Below are 17237 nucleotides of genomic sequence, written 5' to 3'. Positions count from 1 at the left end.
TCAAAGGACAATCCATCCCTGGGCTCCTGAGAGGAACCGGGGTCAGGAGAAGGATGAGAAGGTGAAATTACGCAGTACTGCTGTACAAACCACGGCTTGTCGATTTAGCAGCTCAGAAGAAGCTAGGATATTCGTTGTGGTATGTTTGTAAACATATTACAAGGCCATTTCACAGAGAGACCGTATTTCCCAAAAAACAAGGCAAGGAGCACGGAGAAACCCTCTAGGCAGCACAGCAGATCAGGCATACCAGGAAGTAGTCCTCTACTCTGGCATTTCCAAGAAAGGCAGAAAGCAGAGGTTCCTTACAGACTATTACTGCACTAATGAACCAACCACGTCACCTTGAAAAGGTCAGAGATAAATAGTACAATAATTTCAGAAATAAAAATAAATATACTCTTTAAGGCGGAACATACAACATAGCTCGTGTCTAGAAAAATAAAGTTGAATGCATGTAAAGACTTAAGAGACATAGATAGGTAAGGTGCAATTTTCAGTCACTCATTAAAATCTTAATTTTTAACTATATACATTTTGGTTTCAAGGTTATTAAACTTGTAATCTGTATCCATGCAAAAAATTCCATACAGAAAAATAAATTCACAGCATGAAAGAAACAAAACTAACTAATCCTGAAAATTACGAATAAGTTGCCCTTTAATACTGCAAAAAGCACTTTTAGATTCAGCAGAGAAAATAAAAATATAACCTCATACAGATTTTTCAAAACATTTTAAAGCACATGAAAAACATCCTTAAGACTTCTATATTAGAGCAAATGTCTTAAACCTAAAAAGCACCAAACCAGAGGTTTGCTTCACTGGCAAAGTGACTGACTTTTGAACATAAAGAACTCCCTCAAATTGCACCAGAGGGAAAAATTTCAGTACCAGGTGGGACAAATCCATTCTTTCCACTGAAATTACACTTTTGGGTTCAGCTAGTCTGTGCTGGTCTTTCCAAAACACATCCTCTTCACCATCCCGATCGGCACTACCGAGTACCCCACTGCTCAGCACGGTTAGGGATGGTGTACATCTACAAACGAACCCTGAATCCTCTTTCTGCAAGCCTGCATGAGGACAAAACGGTTTCCCTAAAAACCTTCCAGATGAGCAACAGCAAAAAGTGTACCGGAGACACCACGACACCTCCGTACATTTCAAGAACGCCAAAGGACTCTGGCCAAACCTCTATTACAGTGCCGCTCGCTTTAGTAGAAGGGCAACCCAGCAAGCTAAACTATTACTTATCCTCTTCCTAATTTCATTTATCACTGTTCCCATACACAGCTCCTGCTCAGAATTTCCCCACAAGCAACTGAGAGACCATATAACGTGCTGCCAAACTTCTGGCTCTAAAAACAGCATGGCTTGCATTCCAGCAAAAAGCAGAGACAGACCCAAGTACGTACAGGTGGACACTTACTAACAGGGTGTATCCTCGCCGGCAGCAGGTTCACAATGAGCAGCCTTTCCCATATATAGCTTTACAGTGAATACCCACTGTTTGCACATTTTCCCTGTGGTTATTACTGGTAGTTGTGATAAAAAAAAAGAAAAAAGTGACTTAGCAAACCACTTCCTTCTTTCACCCTGTAAAAAAAATGTGATGCAGCGAAGAGCACAACAAATACATCAAAGTTCACAGTTTAGGCTCCACAAAATCCATCGTGCAAATTGTCCATCTGAAAACAACCAAGGAGAGAGAAGGAAGCAAATCATCTCCCTGAAAGAAAAGTATAGCTTTAATTTTATCACCTGTATTTTTAAAATGACAAAAGTACTAAAGCCTGGAGAGGGAACAGCCAACAGCTGTAGATCCACTTCTTGGGATCATTCAGGTATTCTCATATGTTTCCTGACGCTCCAGGGACTGAACGTGAATGTGATAACTTCCGTCCCTTCTGTGGTTTACCTTAACTTGTGGCTTTTTATGCTCCCACAGCAGTCCTCAGGTTGATTAGCTCATGCTTAGAGGGCGAACTGTGGCTGATTCCAGCACAGGGTTTCAGAAGGGGCCCACGTGTCTGCTGCATGGCTGTCTTCAAGGGTCTCCTCACTCAGGAGTCAAAAAGCAAAGTAACAGGCAACAACACTGTGCAAAAATCCAGAAATCTCAAGGAATATGAGAGAGCCACAGGTCCCCAGCTGGGAAGAGCAACACCTGAGGTCACAGGTGAGCACTGAACAGCAGCACAGAGGCACCCTACACCACAAACACCTCTACCAATGTCAAAGGGAAGGAGAGACCTTCTCTCCCCACTCTCCCACCTGCTTCAAAATGGGGAAAACCCTTTGACCTTCTTTCCTGAGATGAAGGCAGACAGCTTCACTCTCCATCTCTTGGAAGACCACCTTCTCTGCCAGCCTCAGCACTGGGCAAGGACTAACTGGGAATGGAAAAACAACCACCGCCTCCTAGAGCAGCTTACTGTCATCAACCTACATGGCTGAACAGTAGCTGAGCTGCATCTCTGTTGTGCTGACACAGGCCCAAATTCAGTTTTCCTAAAGCAATCTGAATCTTGTTGACACCACTTCAAAGACCCCAGGCAATCTTTTACAGGTCAAAGTAGCCGTACCCCCAAGACACACAACATTCCCCTGCCACCTGCTGTACAACCAGAGCTCTGTCAAGTGCAGCTGCCAGTGATGGGGCTGGAGAAGCGAGATGGCAAAAACTGCGTACGGGGAAGGTTCACGAGGCCACAGCCTCCACAGGGGACACGCAGGACATGCATCTGGGCAGAACTTCCCCCGAGCTTGACTCACACAGCAGTACGGCTCCAACACACGCAAGAAGAGATCTACCGAGCAGCATTTTCCACTGCGTGCTCTTAATGAAGTGACTTGTGTCTGCTACTGGTTACAGAGAACAAACTATGAAGATGCAGTTTTCGTATATTATGCAATTTGCTTAAGGTAGCTTTCTTCCATTTAACAGTGGATTGGACACAGCACGTCAAACAGTTTCTAAAGGTTTCATATCTTCTAACCACAAGTATCTAACCCTCCTCACACTATTCAACCACATACTGACAATAGGGGTTGCAAAATATTCTTGTAGAGTTTATAAAGGAATTCAAGAAAATTGCTGTTCTTTTCTTGATCGCTCAGAAAGGTATTTATCAATTTGTGTGTTTATGGAGAAGACCTCTAACATTCCTGTCCTTTTCAGATTAGCGTTTGTTTTACAAAACAGAAGTTAAAAGCAAATACAGCATGGGAAAACATGACTACTTGCCCTTGATTCTCCAAAGCAGTGAAACTGAGCAGGGCCAGCCTCTGATTTACAGCAGCATTTAATGGAGAAACTGATGTGCTGCTCTGAGACACAACATTTGTGCTGGGATTTGATAGTGCCACTAAGGGTACTGCAGAAATCAGATCTATTTGGATATTTAAAACTGTACTTAGTTTATTTATCTGTAATGTATTTATCTGCAATATTCAATGCATCTCTGAAGTCTGTTGCACAATGCCTTGCCTTTTAGGGCCTTCTTGCAAGACTTTTGTTAGAAAATGCACTCATCTCATTAACCTTTCCTGAATATTTTGATTGTATGCACCAAATAATACTAGTCCATAACAACAGATATTAAATTTGCTTTTTCTTCTCCACTGTGTTTCTCTACACTCTCCTTCTTGCTATTTCTGTCTTTAGGCCACTTAACCTTATCAGTAACCCTTTTCTCTGGACAAATTAACAATGTAAGTTATCTTTCCAAGCTGCTGTTTCCTATAACGCCGCATAGTGCTTCCTCATTTGAACTTCTTATCTCTTCCTGTGAAGTCCCGCAAGCACAGAAACAGCAGCGAAGTTGTATTAAATTTATCACCAGACAGTTTACCAGACTAGGAGAAAGAATGCACCGCAGCTTTGTCTCTCAAAAGCAGCACGGCAAATGTCAAGGTAAGTGCGGTTTGTTCCTGAGGATACAAAAAAAAAAAATCACAATAAAGCTGTTGCAGTGCGGAATGAAAGAGAGGCCACTTGCTATTCCAGTGCGTATTATTTCATATATCGCTCGTAGGCCAGCAGGCCCACTTTCAAAGGAAGCCAAGGACAGTTGGTTGATTCATGGTGACTGTAAAAGCTGCGTGACTACATGGAAAATGCCAATAAGCATCTGTTAAAAGGGAACTAGGAAAACACGCGTTAACTTTTAAATTAACACTTTTTTAAAAAAAAAAAAAAAAACAAGTCTGAGTCATTTATTAAGGAATTTGGCCTGGGTAAACACGATTTTTCAGTTTTGTTTACTTCAGACTAGGTGGTCCTATTGTATAACCAAGCCAAAACGCCGTGCTGAAAGAAAACTTGCAAACGACGTTACAGCAGAGAGCGGGACAAAGCCAGCCCTTGCTAACGCGCACTGCCCTGTCTCTGCGGTCTCTGCTTGCGCAGACGAGCCATAATGGGGAAGTGCAGCACGGAGCCACTCCAATCACCCCAGACAACCTCGTGAGGTCCTGGCACTGAGCTTCCAGCACCAGCAGAAGAGGGGGTGGCAGCCCCCAAGGGAGAGAAGAGGGGCTGAGCATGGGCTAGGCCTGGAATTAGGCCGGTGTTGTAAAGCAAAGGTTGCCTATGGGAGGGAACTGCTTCAGTCCCACGTTTTCCATAGGATTTCCCTTTGAACCAGAGCAGCAGCAGGTCCTCAGGGCTGCTCCGGAATGCCCCGCAGCTCCAGGTCAGGTCTGTGCCCTCCTCCCTGCTTCGGGCAGTTTGGGCAGCTCCCCACCAGGAGCTCTCGGAGGTGCTGGCATTGCCAGGGGCTGGCGGAGAAGGCAGACAGTCGCACCCTGCAGCTGCCTGCCCTGCCACCCCGAGGGGTCACCGCTCACCGAGCAAAGCAGAAGGAAGCACTTACTCACGTCTCAGCTGTTCCAGTCTGCGCAGGGTGTAGACGTGAGATGACTGGGCTGATCTAGGAGCTCACCACCACTGAAAGCGCAAAGTCTGGTTCCTTTTCTTAGGTTCCCCGGCTCTTCCTCCCGCAACCACAATGCTCCTTCCTCACCTCCAACCCCAGCTGCAGGGAGCAGTGCCCTCCTTCGGGCCATCTCTTGCTCTCACCAGAGCTCTCTCCGAGCTGTTGCAACCCACCAGAAGATGACCTTTTTATGGAGGGGGGGAGCTGGTTAGTGAATTCAGCTGGTGCCAAGCAAGGGAGGGATATGTGCCACTCTCAGCACAAGGGACAGAAGAGGGAGCAGGCAAGAAGCACCTCTCCATTTCATCTAAAGTGAGAAGTTCCCTCAGCTGGGGTGGTGCCAGGAGGTGACCCCTCCTGGGACGGTAAGCCGCAGCCAGGGGAATCCTGGAACCAAGAGCAACTTTGTAAAAACAGTATTTTGCATCTTTTCAGGACCTTCTGATCCCAGCCCTCTCAAGGTTTGCAATCATCCTTCCCCATTAATCAGTGACGTGCTTCCCCTTGCCATTAGAAGATGTCTTCCACACATTTCGGAAGTCATCTGAACGTGAGCTGCACGCCTCCCCCTGCCAACACGAGGCAGCTGAAACCCGGGGCTCACAAGAAGTCACAGAGCTGTCCCTGCACCCACTGCGATGACAAGATCTGCCACAGAGCTGAACCACAGCTCGTCACCTCCCTCGCCTGCTTCGCACCAAACCCACCCAGCGCTTCCTGACAGCTTTGGCTTTGTCCAAACCGGGTCCCTGCCCGGCAGCTTTAAGGCATCTCCCCTGAGGTGGAGGGGTGACCCCATCCCTGCACCCCGCAGAACTCCCCGCAGATGGAGCTGGAGAGCTGCGCACCGCTGCGGGCTGCACTCCTCTTCCTCCTCCTCCTTCTCCCCCTCCTCAGCCCTGCCCTGCCCTGCCCGCTGCTCTCCCATCACATCATGACGCTGAGCAAGTATTTGGTGTTGGGAGCTGTCAAAAGCTTCCTCTTCTCTAACATGAATGGGAATGACAGGAGAGAAGCTCGACCTTTCCACCAGCACACCCCTGGAAGATGTGAAAGCGGCATTGCTCTTGCTGAGCAGGGCAGTGAAACCACAGAATTTGCCCCAAAGCTAATGAATGCTACTCACCAGTTTTGAATCCCTGAAGGCATGTTCATCCAGCTGCCTACTTTGAATCTGCCCGTGGTCCTGCTTACTGTTATAATTCCCCTTACGGTGCCCAGGGCTGCATCAACCAGACCCTAAAAAGCCAGGATCCTCAGGGCCAGAAAGGGAAGAGATCAGCACTGCTTTTCTTACCTCCTGCCTCCTCTGCAGTATGTGATGGGGGAACACAAACAGCGGGGCTACAGCTGCCCGGCACGGCTGGATCGTTCCTCGTGGCCGGATCCTGACACATGGGGAGGCACACGTACCTGTCGCATGCAGGCAGCACGGCCGTGGGCACTTACCATCCCGCGCCGATGCACGCAGCAGGGGCACGTCAGGGCAGCGTCCCACTTCGCCTCCTCTGTCTGCACCCCCCCCACCCGGCCGGCCGCACCATCTCCTTTCTGGTGGACGGGCACACAGGAGGCAAGGCTGTTCGGTGAGAAGAGCGACTCTAACTCCCGGGCAGGGCTATCACGTTCCTCCTAATTCGCTCACGGAGACTGCAGACACATTAGCTCACAACCAAAATAGATCTGCCGTCCGTGGAAGCAGCCCTGTTCCCGGGTTTCAGTAAAGCGGAGTGCACCAACTAGCGGGTGCTGCGCTCTCTCCGGTCTTTCCCGAGTGCTTTTTAGGCTCTAACAAGGCCTCTCTGTTGTCCTCCTCTGGCAGGACTGCTCTCAGGCTGTCTCAGTAATGAACACACAGCCCTTTCAAACAAATCTAGGTCGACCACCCTTTGTTTTTTACACACAACATTTCCAAAAGACGATCTGCTTTTCAGTGCAAGTACATCATAATGCTAGGTCCTTTCACTACACCCTCCAGATCCCTTTTCAGCGTGCCACGGCCATTTGAATTCTCCTTCACGAGTGCTTTCCTTAGCACTTCTCTCTGTGACACTTCAGCCTCTTTGTTGTGGACCTCTCTCCAGCCTGCCACGACCACCCTGAATGCCTCTCCCGTGCCCCCCGAGGCTGCTGCTACCCCTCCAAGTCAGGGGCACCTGCGGACTTCACAGGCTGTGTCCGGGTCGCCGATCGAGTTATTGAATGCCGGTGGGAAAGGAGGAACTCCTGTAAGGTCCTGTTGGGTAGGGTCCGCTGGTGGCTTTGTGTCATAACAACAATTCCCGATCAAATGCTATTATTTTTTTTTCTAGCATATGTACGACTTCCTTCCGGCAACTTCACCTAGACGATCACTTCCTAAGTGAAAAGTGCTTCCCTACAAAACACAGCCCGCAGCGGTGAGGCCCAGCCTGGAGTCCAAACCGACACATCTCGGAAGGGGAAGACGAAGGAAGGTGAGGTGGTAGCAGTGGAACTTCACCAAATGGCACAGGACAGTGACAAAGCAGGGGCAGGAGAGAATGGGTATATACAAGAAGCAGGAGAAGCTGCAAGGCTTGTGCTCCAACAAAGCTAACCACGACGGCTCTGGAATACTTTTCTCTTGCCTGCTGGTGGAATTTTGTGCGAGCCAGCATCCACTGATAGACCTCATTCATTCCCTCCCCTCTGCTCCCTATGCAAGGTCACCTGTCAGAGCTGGAATACTGACTGCTTTGAATTCATCTGTTCTTGGAAATCCACGCTTCTTTTTAAATACTGTACCATTCTCTTAGTGTTTATATACTGAGCATTAACCATAGCCATACATTGCTAGGGATCAAAGTTAGGCTTATTGGTCTTAAATCCTCCAGCAGTCTATTTTTGCCACCTTTTTCAAGTATAAACCATGCATTCACTCTTCTGCTAGCCCTCTGGGGCCTTTTATATGGGCTCTCAAAACGCATCCCTAACAAGCATTACAGTGGTCTCTGTACTACTGCTGGCACCACAGGCACATGATTAAGCCAAAATATTACCGAAATTGTATCTCACTGTTTGACATGAATGTTGAGAAAAGCATTCTTCCTGAACATTATTGCTGCACATTGCTATTATCTTTAAGGATTAAACGATAACAGTGACAGCCAGGGGAAAATAAACAAAATTCAATGCAAAAGGAAAGGCTATGTCGGTGGAATGGTATGGGAAGAGCAGAAGATAAATCCCCTTTAGGAACTTATTTACACATTTCATACTGATCCTAGCTGCACTCACTGCCAGCTGTGTGAAGCTGGAAGCAGGCTGCACAACCAGCCTCATGCTGTGAAACTGAAGCCCATGATGGAAAATGTCATTAATGGGCTCCCCTGTCCCCAGCGAGACTTGGAAGAGGAAATGAGACAGCGCTGAATCCATGGCTCTTACAGAGCATCCAGCACTCATACCCTGGCTAACACTATCGTTAACCACTTTCCTCCCAAGCTCTCTGGCCCCAGAGCTTGGAAGTTTCTCACCAGGCCCTGCAAGCGTTGTCCCATTATACTTTTGCAAAAAGGACAGCAGCTTGGCTGGTGAAGAAAGCCAGAGCATGGACACTACCAGGTGACATTTATTATTTATGCGAATCTCACTGCATCTAACAGGTTTCTTGCTGAAGCATCAGCCAAGACAACATCTCTCTGGACCTGACTACCCAGCCCGGGCTGCACTACAGAACAGAAATGAGAGCTAGGGCATTAACGCCTGCCTGGCAAAACAGCAACAAGCCAGAAAACTTACTGACTGCAAAGCCTGGATTTCTTTCAAGAAGGATTTGCTCGATGCCTAGATCAAGAAACTGCACAGAATTATGGTGTAATTCAGACATCTGTGGCAATCCTACTTGCAGATGTGAACTTCTCAGTTACTGATTGACTGCACCATAAAAATTCATTAAAAAGGTTTACATTTAACAAGACTAGAGGAATAAATTTAGGCAGCAGAAATGGGAAAAACAAGTTATTACATATCAGACCAGTGAAGATGAACTCAGCTTAATTGTTTGGAGGGGAAAATACAGTGAGTCACTCTTTAAAATTTCAAGCGTTCCCAACACAACCTCTGACAACTGTAAGGTACTTTAAAGATTCAGAAAGGGGCTGTAGGCTCTCTGATTCAGATGACCTACCTACAAATAACTCTTTTGACTACTGAACATCAATCACGTTATTAGCCGGGTTTCGATTTTTGAATAAATCTGTGTCAACACCAAACTTCCTTGAAGCTTTTTGTTACACACTGTTTAGAATACTTGCATACTAGCAACAGAAATCATTACCATGTGGGTAACAAAAGATTTCAGTGCTTATCCTTCCACCTCACCCACCATGCTGCTTTCCCCTCTTGCTCTTTTCCCATTCTATTTGGGGAGTTAAGAAAATGAAGAGTGCAAAGATGCATACAGATTCATCTTCTCCAGGCAGAGGGACTTTCTAGCTAACTGGAAATACATACAACATGCTTTCTGAAGTCATGGCAGCCTGAAAATTGTCTCTTCACAGGCCAGCCCATTCCAATCCGCGTGTCTATGTTGCATGTCAGGGCTTTAATGCTCAGGAACTCCTCCACCCCTTCAGGCCAGCAGCACTAGGGTCTTACATCTGCAGAAATCATACCAGCACCTTGTCCAGCTTCATCACCCAAGAAGATTTGCAGTCCCTGCCCATCACCCTCCTCCCCTCACCAAGTGGCTTATCCAAGGACTTATTTTCTGGATCAGTGCTTTTATAGCAGTACAGTTGGAAGGTGCAGGATTACATACCATAACAAAGAGGCAGGATTGTGTGTTGAATGTTTAAGCTGGTAAGAAGCAAAAGGGTATTCTTCAGAAGACAAAACCAAAAAAATATGTAATCATTCACCATTAAAGTCTTATGTTGGACTTTAGAAGCACAAAGCTCTGGTGCAATTACTACCAGAAAATTCTAAGGGTGCCAATTTGCAGAAAGCCAGTAAACACACTGCACATATTTTAAAGCTCTGACAATTAATTCTGCTTTATGTGACAATAGCTATGCACAAACTTTCTAAGCTGCCGCTATCATCTGATTCTTTTTTCCATTGAAAGATGGGGACACCTTACAGCAAAGCAGAGCAGTCATAGCTACAGGATGAGCTGAGGTATTACTCCATCCTGCTGGCTGTAACAAAGAGCATTGCCTTTTTTTTTTTTCTTTTCACCTGTGGAATTTTAAATGTACTGTAACCCTAGAATTTTATTCCTCTGGCAGTTTTTTTTCCCTTATTTGAGGTTGGAAGGGGGTGTCAAAGCAGACGCATTCTCCAAATGACTAATGTCTTTACATATTACAGTCCTCCACTGTCTGCTTCCCTCTGCTATGTACGGACCTGACTCTTACGTTTGAGCATCTCATGGTCCTTAAACTATTTTCCCTCGAGCACTCCTGCAAACTTAGGAAATGCTACGCAGCTGAGCCTGGGAATTTAAGACAGGCAGCATCACTTATCATGGGTCAAAAAGGAGAGGGTGCAGGGCAGGGCTCTGAGCTTGCATATTCACTTCAGGCCACCTGGAGCCTGGAAGCACGCTCCAGCAGGAGTTAAAAAGGAAAAAAAAAAATCACAACAGTTTAACTCAAGCAAGAGGGAAGGGTTTCAGGGCTTGAACTCGTGCGCAAAGCATTCATTAGTGGTAAGCTCCAACCTCAGCTGCCAGCAGGGCTGGCATTCAAAAACCGTCTCTCAAAGCACCGGGTGGAGACACAGCTGGGCAGGGGACATCCGGCGGCACACTCATTTCTTACACCACTTTTTTTTTTTTTTTTTTGGAGAGGGCGGGGAAGTGTTTTTCAAAGAGCGAAGGAGCAGCCGGAGGAATCCGGGCCCGGAGGCGCGGCCGGGCCGCGAGGGGCTGACGGGTCCCGCCCGAGCCCGCCCGCCGGGCCCGCGCTCCGGGAGCCCGCGCTCCTGCCGCCGCCCGCCCGCCCCGGGGGCGCCGCGTCCTTTCCTTGGCGCTAGGCCGCGGCCCCTCCGCCTCCATCCCTCCCACCAGCGCCCCTGGGCCCGGCGCGGCACCCCGTAACCACCAGCCTCCGTTCAAAATAAATTAATAAAATAAACAAACCACACTCACTCACGCGAACGCATTGAAATTAGTTGGCAGGCCCCGAACACGCTTTGCTTTCAGCCCGGCCCGTGCACTTAGGACACGTCTTCCGTTGGAGAAGGGGTGGTATTCAGAGGAATTACTTGTGGGATTAGTTTTGTTACACAGCGTCTGCAAGCTGGGGCAAGGCTGTATTTGCAGAAGGCTGAATTTAGCAGAGACATGATGAAGTGGCAAATAAGGGGAAAAAAAAAAAAAAAAGAACTTACTGTCTGCTACAGCAGTGGTCTCCAAACTATTTTGATCACATACCCCTATCAATAAAAATACTGAGCACACACCCCCAATTTATGTATAGTTATTTATAAATCATGTACATATACTACCGAAGTTTTGTTTTTTTTTTCTCCCATATCTCAATGCATTGTCATGTATCCCACTTTGGAGACCTCTGTGCTAGATATAACGTGAGGACAGTGGCTGCTGTGTGACAGAAGCAGGACGCCTACAGACAATGAGCAGACAACTGCTGAAACCCAATCGCTTCAATCTGAGGCCAGCAGAAATGATTTACAGACAAATTATGAAAGAGACAGGAAATGAAAACTGGAGTGGGGTAACAGAAGGTCATATATTTACGTGTCCCTTATTCCCCCCTCTGTTTCTCCCAGTCTTTACCAAAATCCACTTCCACTGCCCCCAGGCAGCTCCTCCACAGCCTGTTTTCCTTGGTAGGGACTAAAATAAGGATCACCTCAAGTTTCACCTTTCTGCAGTTCTACCTCCTCAGGGCACCACCACAAGCACAAAAGGTTACTTGTGGGCTCTGCTGGGGGAAAGTTAATGGCAAAAATTATGGGTAGATGAACAACCAGATGAACAGAGGAAGTGCATTTGTTCATACGTGAAGACTGCAGTGGTTTACGAGCTGTTTCAAATTGACTTGCATACACTCTGATAGCCATCCTTGTTTAGATTTAAGGGAGATGATTTTTTGGGTTTAAAGATGATCCCATGCACAACTCAACACTAATTTAAGGAATATGGATACATCAGTACTTATCTGCTCTCTGGTATCCATCTCTGGCCCACCATTACAGGCTCTTATACCAGTACCACCATAAAATATTCCAGTGCAACTTTCAGGTAGCATGTATCTCAGGAAACAAAAAAAGAATAAAAAGAAATACAAGCAAAAGAAAAACACCACAAGATCTCTTTGGAGTAACAGGGTGTGGTATTTCTCAGATTTTTTTTCCATTAAAAGTACTTTTAAGTACCTCTCCAGACACACACCCTTCATGAAAGAATGTGAGAAAGTAGCATTCACAAAGACCTTAAAACCAATCTAAATATGGTTTTAATAATAAATCCCCTATGAAGTGTGTAATGTGTATAAATGATCATGTTAAGATAAAGAATTACTGTCATGGTGTATCCTTAACAAGCAGTTAGAGACTAAAGTCTAAATTCAGGGCTAATCCACAGTGGATTTTAGGTACATCATTTGAACTTCCTCTGACGATGGACATTCCAGCTTCTACTTCCATTTATTTTCACTGCCATAAAAACAGCCAGTCATGAAGTTCAGCTGCATGTCAGGAGCTCAGAACAGCACGTACATACTAACTTTTCTTTTCCCACAACTTAAGCTATAGTGTGAGGTCATTTGCCCAATTTTATTTGTGGGAAAAATTGTGAAAATGTAGAAGAGTAGCACTAGAACTCATCCTGGAATGATATGCTTATTTTTCCTTTAATTCAAGTAACATGCTTATAATAATGACAGGAATAAATGAAAAATGCATAAGCCCTAGAAAGAAACATGCTTTACCTGGGGCTTCCATAAATACTCAAAACTTACAAAGAAGTAATTTGAAAATACCACAACCATACAGATCCAAAAAATCCCTGATGTACTTCTTTCAAAATAGCTATCACCAACCTTATTTGAACAGAAGACATCAAAATCCCCAGATGTTGTGTGTGACAAAAAGGAAACACTAGTTTTGTGTATGGGGTATTCCGATGAAAGAAAGGAGTTCCGAAATTTATTTTCCTGCTTTCTAAGTAATACAGAGTTGCAAGGATGCCAAGTTATTTTGAACACACTGCATAACAAAATTCCACTGGGACAGCAAAAAAGCACCAGCTCACAGTATCTCTATTTCATTAACATTTCTAGATCATGACAATGTCAATAACATGCAACCACCGATCCCGTATTTATGCATAAGGTGTTTCCCTTTTGGTAAGGTATAAAAAGAGTACTAAATTAATTTTTAAAAAGTTACTTTGCTTCTCTTGTGGATGCCTATTTCAGTAGCTATCATCTGCTACTGAAAAACGAGGCATCAGTCCAAAGTAAAGAGCAAGCCTAGGAAGAAAAAATAAAGTTTTTGAATAATACTCAACAATTTTTCCACTATTTCTTTTGACAGAAAGAAAAAAAGGAAGAAAAGTATTTTCATCTGAAACCACACATGGAAAAATAATTTGGCTTGCCTCAACGTTAGGGGGGAAAAAAGCTCAGAGGAAGTTTTTATTTATTCATTTTTTAAAGCATAAAAATCCCAATGCAGCACTGGGCAGAGGAAGTTCAGCCGTGGGATCCCCCCAGCAGCATCAGTGGGCCCCAGTCTTGCTCCTGTGTGCACAGGGGCAGCAGCAGTGGTCGTGCCTGGCTCGGTGGCTCCACAGGAGAGCCCCCATGCTGCAGTTCATAACCTGTGGGGCAGTGATGACCTGGAGGTGGAGGCACTTCGTCACTTTTCATTCCCACCTGACTGTGAACCTAGAAATGGGGAAGGAAAAGTGCCCCGCAGTAGCTTGAAGTGCTAGTGGAGGCCAGCCTGCTGCAACGAAACCCGCTACTTAATGCCACAGTGCCTGTTTTTGCTACAACCAAGGACTGAAGAGATTTCAGATTAGTTTTTCTTTATGTAAGAGATTCAAAATACACTGGGCAGTGACAGAAACACAACAAGACACTTCCTCATCCTCAACGTTCAAAACAAAAAGAATGGTGAAAAAGAGAATTAAGCAGAAGATGCGATGTCGCACATCTCTTCTAATTTATTTCAGATCTTATCCTTCATGCCAGGCCTCTGGCTGCTCTTCTGAGCCATTTCAAATTACTTAAACATCTTGCTGTTACTGCAGACAAAATGGCTCAAATGGGATTTGCATGAGGGGGGAGACAAAGACAACAATGAACAGGGACAGCTCGGGTAGAAAAAGCTGGTGCAGCAAGAAAGGAGTAGAGACAGCTGAGGGTGGGAGGTAGGGAGGGGAAGGCAATAGCCAGCCACAGCTAATAAAGGGGAACAATGAATCCTTGAAAACACAACATCCCACCAAGTCCCAATATGTTCCAGATTTACTAGTGGTTAGCAGTGAATGCTTGGAAAGAAAGCACAGGAATCCCAGTAAATGGATTTAAGACAGAGATACAGCCAGAGGAGATGACATACACCAATGTCATGTGAAATATACTACGTGAAATGGAAGCAAACCCAATGGGAGCACCTTCAAAAAGCCAGTTGGGAAAATACATCTGAAGTGCTGCTGGGATGAAGGAGAACAGCTTCACATGCACAATGTTCAGAAATGGGACTCCATGCTTTATATTCCCGGGATCACTATAGAAGAGAAGTTTTTAAATCCAGGTTTAAATTATCTTAAACTATCCTGTGCCTAAAACTTGAAATTACATCTGATTTCCATGAAGAATGAACTCAAAGTGGCCCAGAGTTTCTTTAAATTCTGGTCTCTGCGCGTCCCAACTTTCAGCCTATGGATGCAAGAAGATGTCAGTAATAATAATAACAACAAACAGAAAGCAGCCCTCAGCTTTAACCGTCAGTGCCAGGAACAATGGAGCAGCAATTAAATACTGGAAGCAAGAGGCAAAAGGGAAGAAAAAGAAATGAAAATAAAACTTTCCTTGTGGTCAGATAAGCCACAGGATTTCCAGCTGAATTCCTTTCAGTTACAGAGACCTTCATTAATACATTATTTGTACTTGGATAAAGTACAATAGAAATGCATATTTTAAATAAAATCTTAGGGAATGCATACAGGCCAGCCATGCCAAAAAGCACATACCTACTCAAAGGGAGGCGCGAATATCACCGCCGGGACTGCGTGAGGCTGCCTTCGCCCTCTGAACAGAAAGCCAGAGGAACGCGCTGCACTTCTTTATTCAGAGCAACATCCTCTACTTAAGGGGAAGAGGATGCTTTATAATCCAGCCAACACTAATACATGCTTTGAGTGCTCAAAGGCACCTTCCCAAACACAGAACAACCAGTCCAAGCAACCTATAACTGAGGATATAAAAACCGAAAGGGTTTGAAAAGAGACACCACTAAGGAACAACCGAGACTCTTCTTTTCCCCCTCAGGCAGGAGACGGATGCCAATTCAAGAGCATCTCATTGCTCTTGTTCTTATAAGCAAGACATTTGGCAAAGCAAAGGCTTCCTTTGTTTGCTGCTTGCGTTTGTTTGCTTTTAACCTCTCTTTCCCAAACAGAAAAAATAAATAAATAAATAAATATTCTGTATACCATTCCTGGCCCTGCTCTCTGACCTTCAGTAAGCTACATTGTCCTTGAAATTGTGGTTTAGAGGCACGGTTTATGTGTAGCCCATTTTACAGCTTCTCTAGCTGGACTGAAATTGCTCCAGCAGTGTGATGCTGAACACCAATTCAGTACAAACTCTCCTATCCAGTTCATTTAAAAAAAGAAAAATTATATATTGGACATATTTTGGAAGACCCTCTCCTCTTCTCCCCCTGCTGCTGTTTGATGGCATCAAGACCCAGCTGAGAGCAGAGCCCAGGATGGACCAAGGCCCTTGTGTTCTCACACTGCCTCCCAACCTCTCCCTCCAGAAGCTGGCTGTCACAGAGGTAGTTACAGAGGAGAAGGCAACAGGTAGCTCACAGTAACCTGATGTGGCGGTGCTCAGCGTTCAGCAGAAATCAGCAGCCTTATGTAAATTAATTAGGGACACAAACAGAACACAACCTGCGCAGACTATGATTTCAGCAGCTTAATGGATAAATCATTACAGTTGTATAGAATCAAATCAGGTTAATGATGGACTGGGAGAAGATACTGAATCATGTTTGTACCATTAAATCCTAATGTGCTGCTCTTAACGTCATTGGAAAAGTACTGTTATAATGCAAAGTAACACAAGAAATGTTGAGCAAGCAGCCCAAATAAGCCAGGCACCTTAAAAACCACAGTGACAGACATTAAAACTCTGAGTCTTATCTTCCTTTCTTCCCCGCACCAAAGTGTCCTGCCACAGACGCTGCAGAGCCCTGCACGTGGGTGCAAGCAGAAGCCACGGCTCTGCTGGCCCTCGGTGCAAACACAACGGCGCCTTTCGCCACGCATGCTAACAGCGCTATGCTGCCTTAATTCCTCCCCGGCTTTTTCATGCCCCGCCGGGTGAGACTGAAACCCGGCTGCCACCCAGGTGGCGAGCTCCTGAGCGAGCAGACCTGCACGGGCTCGCTTTTCACAGCCTGCGGATCCAGGATTTCACTTTCTTCCTCACCCGTAAACCTGCATGACGGTTTGCCAAGCTATGCAAACTCATTTACGGTAGCAAGAGGGTGTTGCCAGGATCTGTTTAAAAATGGCATAAGTGAAGCTACAGGGTCACATAACGCAACAATCATTTTTTTAAATTAAAATCTAGATTTTTGCATGAAAAAAGCTGAAACAGCCCTACTAATTATAGAGACAAAAACTACAGTAGATGCACTTTACCAGGCGTAAACGCCAACCTACACATCCTCAACTGAAGGCATTTATCTGCGGGCACAGAAATGGGCAAACATGCTGCGCCCACTTATCTAATAAGCAGCTGCTCTTCTTCAAATACAAGAAAGAACAGACTAGGAAACTACCTTCTTGAGCTGTAACTGTTACAAGATCGACCTTACTGTACCATCCTGACAAAACTAACTCAAAAAAGGGATAGTTTCCTACCTATACCTGACACACAGAAAAACGGTTTCAAAACTGACAATTACTTCCCACGTATTAGTACGTATTTCGTCTCATTTGGCCATCTATGGACCCCTATGTCTAAGCAAGTACCACTGACTGGAGCAGAATTTCAGTTGGCTTCCATGGGAATGGGAAAGACTTGCTGCCACCCGCCAGCATGGAATCAGTTAATCA

General features: G+C 45.5%; 1 protein-coding gene across 6 annotated transcripts in view; it reads right to left on the bottom strand.

Annotated features, from left to right (window-relative positions):
• LIMS1 (LIM zinc finger domain containing 1) overlaps positions 1-17237 on the bottom strand; it is a 66712-nt gene that overhangs the window by 38536 nt on the left and 10939 nt on the right. Inside the window, exon 1 of one of the 6 annotated variants that reach the window (XM_080573543.1) lies at positions 6392-7046. The exons of 4 other annotated variants lie outside the window; for them this stretch is intronic. The gene's annotated coding sequence lies outside the window, so the exon portion shown is untranslated. Of the gene's footprint in view, positions 1-1431; positions 1456-6391; positions 7047-17237 lie in introns of those variants that run through there. One more of the 6 variants, XM_080573540.1, reaches the window with a different exon arrangement.

Source organism: Anser brachyrhynchus (genome assembly GCF_964034855.1).
Source record: "Anser brachyrhynchus genome assembly, chromosome: 1".
Lineage (NCBI taxonomy): Eukaryota > Metazoa > Chordata > Aves > Anseriformes > Anatidae > Anser > Anser brachyrhynchus.
This window is presented reverse-complemented; position numbering and strand designations above follow the sequence as displayed.